Below are 6383 nucleotides of genomic sequence, written 5' to 3' on the forward strand. Positions count from 1 at the left end.
GGGCCCTGGAGGTGGGCCAGGAAGCTCACCAACCAGAGCAGGGGCCAAGGCCTCCAGGAAGTGGTGCATGAGAGAGGCTCCCTGTCTGAGTCTGTGCCCTTGGGTTCTGTTGCAGCAGCACGTCATGGGCACACCCTGGGCAGAGCCTGGCCGGGGAATTTCACTCTCCGTTATCCTGTTAAATGTAACGCCAAGGAACAGCCAAGTCAGAGGCAAGCGTCCAGCTCCTTCCAGCACCCCCTGCTGGCAAAGTGGGAGTGTGGCAGGCAGTGTCGCTGCCAGAAGCTGTGCACCAGTGCGGGTGTGGAGCTGAGCCTGGTTCACCACCAGCAGTGAGAGTAACAAAGGGAAAGTCACTGAATTGGAGGGCCTGGGTCGCGGTGGGGCAGGCAGCTCCTGCAGGAGCACTTGTGCGCGGCACGTCGTCCTCAAGGTCAGCGCAGGTCCTGACAGGAAGACATCTACCTCGCCTCTCTGGCGGGCGGTGACTCAGACCAGAGGAGGAAGGAAGATTTTCTCCCTGCCCGGCAGCAGCACAGCCAATGAAAAGCCACCGCGGTGTGAACGCCCAGTTTCCTCCAGTGGACGTTTGGTCCATAACGGCCCCTCCCCGCTCCCCTTCTCCTCTGCAAAAGCGGTTCGTCTTTGGTTTTCTAGACGAGCAGTGCGTATAGCTCACCAGAGCTGCGTTCTTTGCCAATCCCAAATTGCGATCCTTTGCTGTTCCCGAATAAACCCATTTGGCTGGTAAATAATGGCTGCTTTATTGTTAGCAACCCCTTCCCCTGGCAGAGACCACACGGCCCTCAGGGTTCCATCAAACCTCGGGGAGCGGAGTGGACTGACGCTCCAGTTCAGGACTGGAAGTGTTATAGAAACCGTGGCGTCGGAAAGAGACAAGCGGCACTCAAAGATGCAGAACAGCAGGGTTTATTCAGCACCGGTGCCGGCTCTGCAGAGTTACCTCTAAAGGCTGAGTGTCCTGGCTTTGTTCTGGGTGTCTTTTATACACCGGAAACTTCCAGCTCAAAAAGCTCAGATCCCTCCCCTGCAACAAGCAAGCAAGATCACAGAAGCGAAAGTGGTGATTGATGAGCAGCAGCTGTTTAAAACAAGATAAGGGAAGAGAAAGCAAAAGGTTGTTACTTTCATTGGGGCCTTTGATCTCTCTCCCGTCTCAGAAGACCCCTCTGAGGGCGTCTTGGGCCTGGCCTGGAGCATACTTCTTGTCAGGCTTCTGGGACTCCAGAGGGTGAGGCCACCTAGGGGCAGGAGCAGGGTGGCTCCAGGGCCACACTCCCCATCCACGTGAGGACACAGGGGATAGCTGAAGCCACGCTTGTCCAGGGAGTGGGCTGTGGGCTGTCTCTGCCAGGTCCAGACCTTCAGCTCGTGCCCCTTCCCAGGTGGGGGAGGGTCTTGAATGGGCACCGACATGGCAGAGTGGGCACAGGGTTGCCACCTGTCTGTCCCCAGCTTGGAGGATGCCAGGAGGAGAACCTTGTGTCTTTAATGCTGCCCTGAGGTTCTTCCTCCCCAGTGTTCAGATGCCCTCTAGGCTGGCAAGGGTCCCGCTCCTAGCTCCACCCCACACAGTTCACGCCACCACTGGACCCCCTCTGCCTTCCTGTGCCTGCTGTGCCCATCTTGGGGCCTGCTACCTGGATGGCCCATGTCACTGTGGGGCAGGCGGCTCCTGCAGGACCGCACCTGGGCCTGGAGAAGCCCGCTGGCCCCCCAAGGGCGGCACCACCTTGCTGGTTCTGCTGCAGAGGTCTAGATGCTGGGCATGCGGGGCCTTGGCACCCCCCGGCCACCAGGACCCTGGCAGCTCTTCTTAGTCTACAGCTGGGAGACAGGTCAGGGAGGACAGGTAAGCTGGAGACAGTGAGGGCCCCTGCACACTGTAGTCATGCATTTATTCACTCATCCCACAAATATCTGTTTATGTGCCTCCTACACCCTGGGCACTGTGCCCAGCCTTGGCCCATGCATCTCTGAACACACTCCGCACAGTCCCAGGGAGCAGAGAAGATCTGGAGAGGGGTCTGCATGTGGCAGGGGCAGCAGCCCGGAGGCCTGACTGCAGCTGTGGGCCCCCAGCAGTGGGGCCTTAAGCAGGCTTCCTGCTTCGCTCTCGTTCTCACCGAGGAGTCCCACCTGGCCAGCCCTGGAAGAGCTGCACCCACAGCAGCACCCACAGCTGTGCCTGAGGTTCCCAGGCCTGGTTGGCACTTCCTGGCCTGGACCGCATCTCCCCTCCTCAGTCTCTGAGGCCCCAACTATGGCCCCTGGGGTTGGGAGCCTGCATCCCCACCCCCTTGCCCAGCTGGGACGATTCTGAGGATCTCGGGCGCCAGGGACAGAGTGTGTGGCTTGCCTGTGGGGGCGGCAGCACAGCTGGATGGCGCCCTCCCTCCCCGCCTGCCCTGGAGACGCGCCATCCCCTCCAGAAGAAACCATCAGCCCTCAGCCCTCGTCTCTGGTCTGCTTCTGGGGGGCCTTCGGCACCTGGCCCAGAGCTGACCGGCAGCCTGCAGCCACAGCCCTGAGGCTCATCATTATTCCAGGAATTACGGAGCCACCAGGGAGGCCGCGGGGACCCGGACAGCAGACCAGAGGTCTGTTTGACTGCCCGTAGCCGAGGACTCAGGAAACCGTGGCTGGATCTGCCCTGGGCTGCTGAGTCCGCAGAGCCTCCCCGAGCGGGAGCCTCCCCGAGCGCGTCCCTCAGACTGTTCCCGAGCTGCTGAGACCCCATGAGCAGGGAAAGCCGTGCACTTAACTTGCTATTTAAACTATTAGGACACAATGAATGTCTTTTCTTGGTTCAGTTTAAAAACTGCAACAAACAGCAAGACACAGACACTTAAGATCTGTTAGGATCATGTCCTGACATCTCCTGGTATTTAAACTCAAATTAATTCAAATTAAATAACGTAAAATCAGTTCCTCCATCACAGCAGCAACCCTTCCTGCCCTGGGCACCTGCGGGCGGGTGGAGTGGAAGTGGCCCGGGTTCAGCATGGTGCTGACCGTCGGAGAGCCCCAGCCCTGCTCACCCTCGCTCTCCTCCCACCCCCACCCCCCAGCCACACACAAACCAGCACTCCCGTTGGGTGCACAGTTCTTCTGCTTGCAAACCAACCTTGTCTCTTAAGTTCCACTTGTCCCAGTGGTCCTGTGGGGAGTGACCATGATCCTGTCTTCCTCCGTTTGCCATAATAAGCGGACAAAGAGCTGTCCAAAAGAGCTGGCAGTGTGTGAGGAGGCAGCCCTGCCATAGAACTTTCCAGCCCAGCCCTTGGGCTTTCTGTCGCACCTTCTGAAACCCTGAGTATGTTTCTCAAAGATCTGACAAGGTAAGCAGAGCCCAGAGGGAGCCACCAGAGCCCGTGGATCAGTGCTGGTCTAACCACTTCTTTTTCCTGTAAAGTGTCCTGGAGAGGAAGAAGGTTTCTGACTTGGCTTGCTCTGGGGCTTTACCCTTGTGGCAAGCTTACAATATGTGTTCAATATGTGTAGGCTGGAGAAGGTGGGAGTGCCCTTCTCACTGGTGAATCTGTGAGTGGCGAGCTCAGGACAAGAGCCGGCCACATACAACTCGCTCATTTATTGATCACCAGCTGCAAAGACTCAGCTGCCTTCTGATCATGGGGATTCGACTGTGAGATTTCCCCATAAGAAGTCCTGGGCTTCTGGATGGTTTGAGAAAGTCTGTATCATTATGCAGACGAATCTCCATAATGAGATTGGCTGAGGGGGAGATGGGTTGCTTTTTTCACCCAGCATCATTCCCTTCAGGTTCATCCATGTTGTTGCCCGTATCACTGGTCTGTTCCTTTTTATTGCTGAGAGGTATTCCATGATGTGGATGGACCACAGTCGACCACTTGCCCATTGAAGGACATCTGGGTTGTTTCCAGTCTGGGGCTGTTTTGAATGGAGCTTTAATAAACATGTATCTACAGGGTCTTCTTGTGAATATGTCTTCAGTGCTCTAGAGTGCAGTGTAGGTCGTCTTGTGGTTGCGTGTTGAGTCCTAGAAAAAGCTGTCAGACTGTCTCCCCGTTTCCCGTTGTGGCGATGCCATGTTACCTTCTCGCCAGCAGTGTATGGATGATCCTGTTTCTATGCATCCTTATCAGCATTTTGTGCAGTCACTAATTTTTTACCTTAGCCACTTTGAAATGTGTACGGTGCTATGGCATTGTGACTTTAATTTGCATTTTCATAAAGGATGGTGATGTTGAACATCTTTTCATGTGCTTATTTCCCACCTACATCTGCTTACTGGTGAAATGTCAGTTCATGTGTTCTAGCCCATTTTCAAATTGGATATTTTTTTAATTGTTGAGTTTTGAGAGTTCCTTAGAATTTTGGATGATATTTTGTTGGATATATGGCTTGCAAATATTTTCTCCATCTGTAGTTTGTCTTTTCATCTTCTTAACAGAGACTTTAGCAGAACATGTTTTTAATTTTAATGAAGCCCACCTTATCAATCATTCCTTTTATGGATTGTGCTTTTGGCATCAACTCTAAGAACTCTTTGCCTAGTCCTAGATGGTACCTTTTTCCATATATTTTTAATGTTTATAGGACCTGTAGAAATGTCATCCTTTTTATTCCCTACATTGATAATTTGTGTCTTCTCTTAGTCATAATCATTCTTTCTAGGGGTTTATCAGTTTTATTATTTTTTCAAAGAAATAACTTTTGATTTTATTCTTTTGTGCATTTCTGTTACTAGTCTGTTTCTACTTCTTTGGGGCTTGTTATTCTTTTTCTAATTCTTGAAATATATACCCAGATCTCTGACTTTCAGATTTTCCCCATTAATATATGATTTCAGATCACAAATTTCTCTTTATAAGCATGGCTTTAGCACTATACCACAGATAATACTGTGTCAGATACATTGCAATTTAATATAAATATTTTCTAATTTCTATTTTTTTTTTTTTTAGTCTTAGGCTATTCAAGAATGTATCGCTCAATTTCCAAATATTTGGGAGTATTTTAATTTTTGTTCTTAGTTTTTTATTTAATGTCACTATGGTAAAACACATACATACTCCAGATTTCAATCCATTGAAATTGTTGAGAATTGCTTTACACCCAAGCATATGGACAAATGTTTGGTGACTATTCCGTGTCCCTTGACAACATTGTTTATGTGTTGGATGTAATAATTCACATATGCTATGTGGAATTAAAGAAATCTCAGGAGAAGGCAATGGCAACCCACTCCAGTACTCTTGCCTGGAAAATCCCATGGATGGAGGAGGCTGGTGGGCTGCAGTCCATGGGGTCGCTAAGAGTCGGACACTACTGAGCGACTTCACTTTCACTTTTCACTTCTATGCATTGGAGAAGGAAATGGCAACCCACTCCAGTGTTCTTGCCTGGAGAATCCCAGGGACGGGGGAGCCTGGTGGGCTGCCGTCTATGGGGTTGCACAGAGTCAGACACGACTGAAGCGACTTAGCAGCAGCAGCAGCTAAAGTTGTTGCTGGGACAGACCTGAAGAGGGGAGCTCTCCCCCTACATCCATAATCACTTACTTCAAAGGGAACAGACAAGGGGCCTACATCCCCACAGGAACTAACCTCTGCTTACTCTCCAGCAGAAAAGACACATCTCCGCAGCATGCAACTCAGCCAGTCTGCAGCAGCGGAACCAATGGGAAGCCTCCATCAACCATACGCTTAGTTCCTTCAATGGACTCTTCGGTGATCATCACGGCCCCGCCCATCTCCTCCCTTTTCCTATAAAAGCAAGTTCTCCGTCCTTGTCCTGTGGGTTTGCTTACGGTCGGCACCAGGTTGCTTGCCTGAAGTCGAAATTTCTGTTGCTGTTCCTGAGTAAACTTGCTTTTGCCAGTAAACTATCTGGCTGTTATATTATTGAAGTTGACAGTTACTAGGTCAAGACTGTTAGTCATGATGTGCAAATATTCTATACCTTTATTAATGTCCTGCCTTGTTCTATTGATGCTTTTGAACTGTGATGTTGGAGAAGACTCTTGAGAGTCCTTTGGACAACAAGGAAAGCAAACCAGTCAACCCTAAAGGAAGTCAACCCTGAATATTCATTGGAAGGACTGATGCTGAAGCTGAAGCTCCAATACTTTGGCCTCCTGATGCGAAGAACTGGCTCACTGGAAAAGACCCTGATGCTGGGAAAATTGACGGCAGGAGAAGGGGATGACAGAGGATGAGATGGTTGGATGGAATCACTGACTCCGTGGACATGAGTTTGACAAGCTCCGGGAGATAGTGAAGGACAGGGATGCCTGGCGTGCTGCAGTCCATGGGATCACAGAGTCGGGCACGACTGAATGACTGAACTGATCTTACACAGAGAAAAATGTACTGAAA

General features: G+C 51.1%; 1 long non-coding RNA gene across 1 annotated transcript; it reads left to right on the plus strand.

Moving 5' to 3' along the window:
- The first annotated feature begins 1253 nt into the window (after window positions 1–1253).
- On the plus strand, window positions 1254–6063 carry LOC123329406. Its single transcript, XR_006544795.2, has 2 exons — window positions 1254–1873; window positions 5633–6063. It is a non-coding gene; the product is annotated as an uncharacterized LOC123329406 (long non-coding RNA).
- The last annotated feature ends 320 nt before the right edge of the window (window positions 6064–6383 follow it).

Source organism: Bubalus bubalis, chromosome 15 (assembly GCF_019923935.1).
Source record: "Bubalus bubalis isolate 160015118507 breed Murrah chromosome 15, NDDB_SH_1, whole genome shotgun sequence".
In the NCBI taxonomy this organism is placed as follows: Eukaryota; Metazoa; Chordata; class Mammalia; order Artiodactyla; family Bovidae; genus Bubalus; species Bubalus bubalis.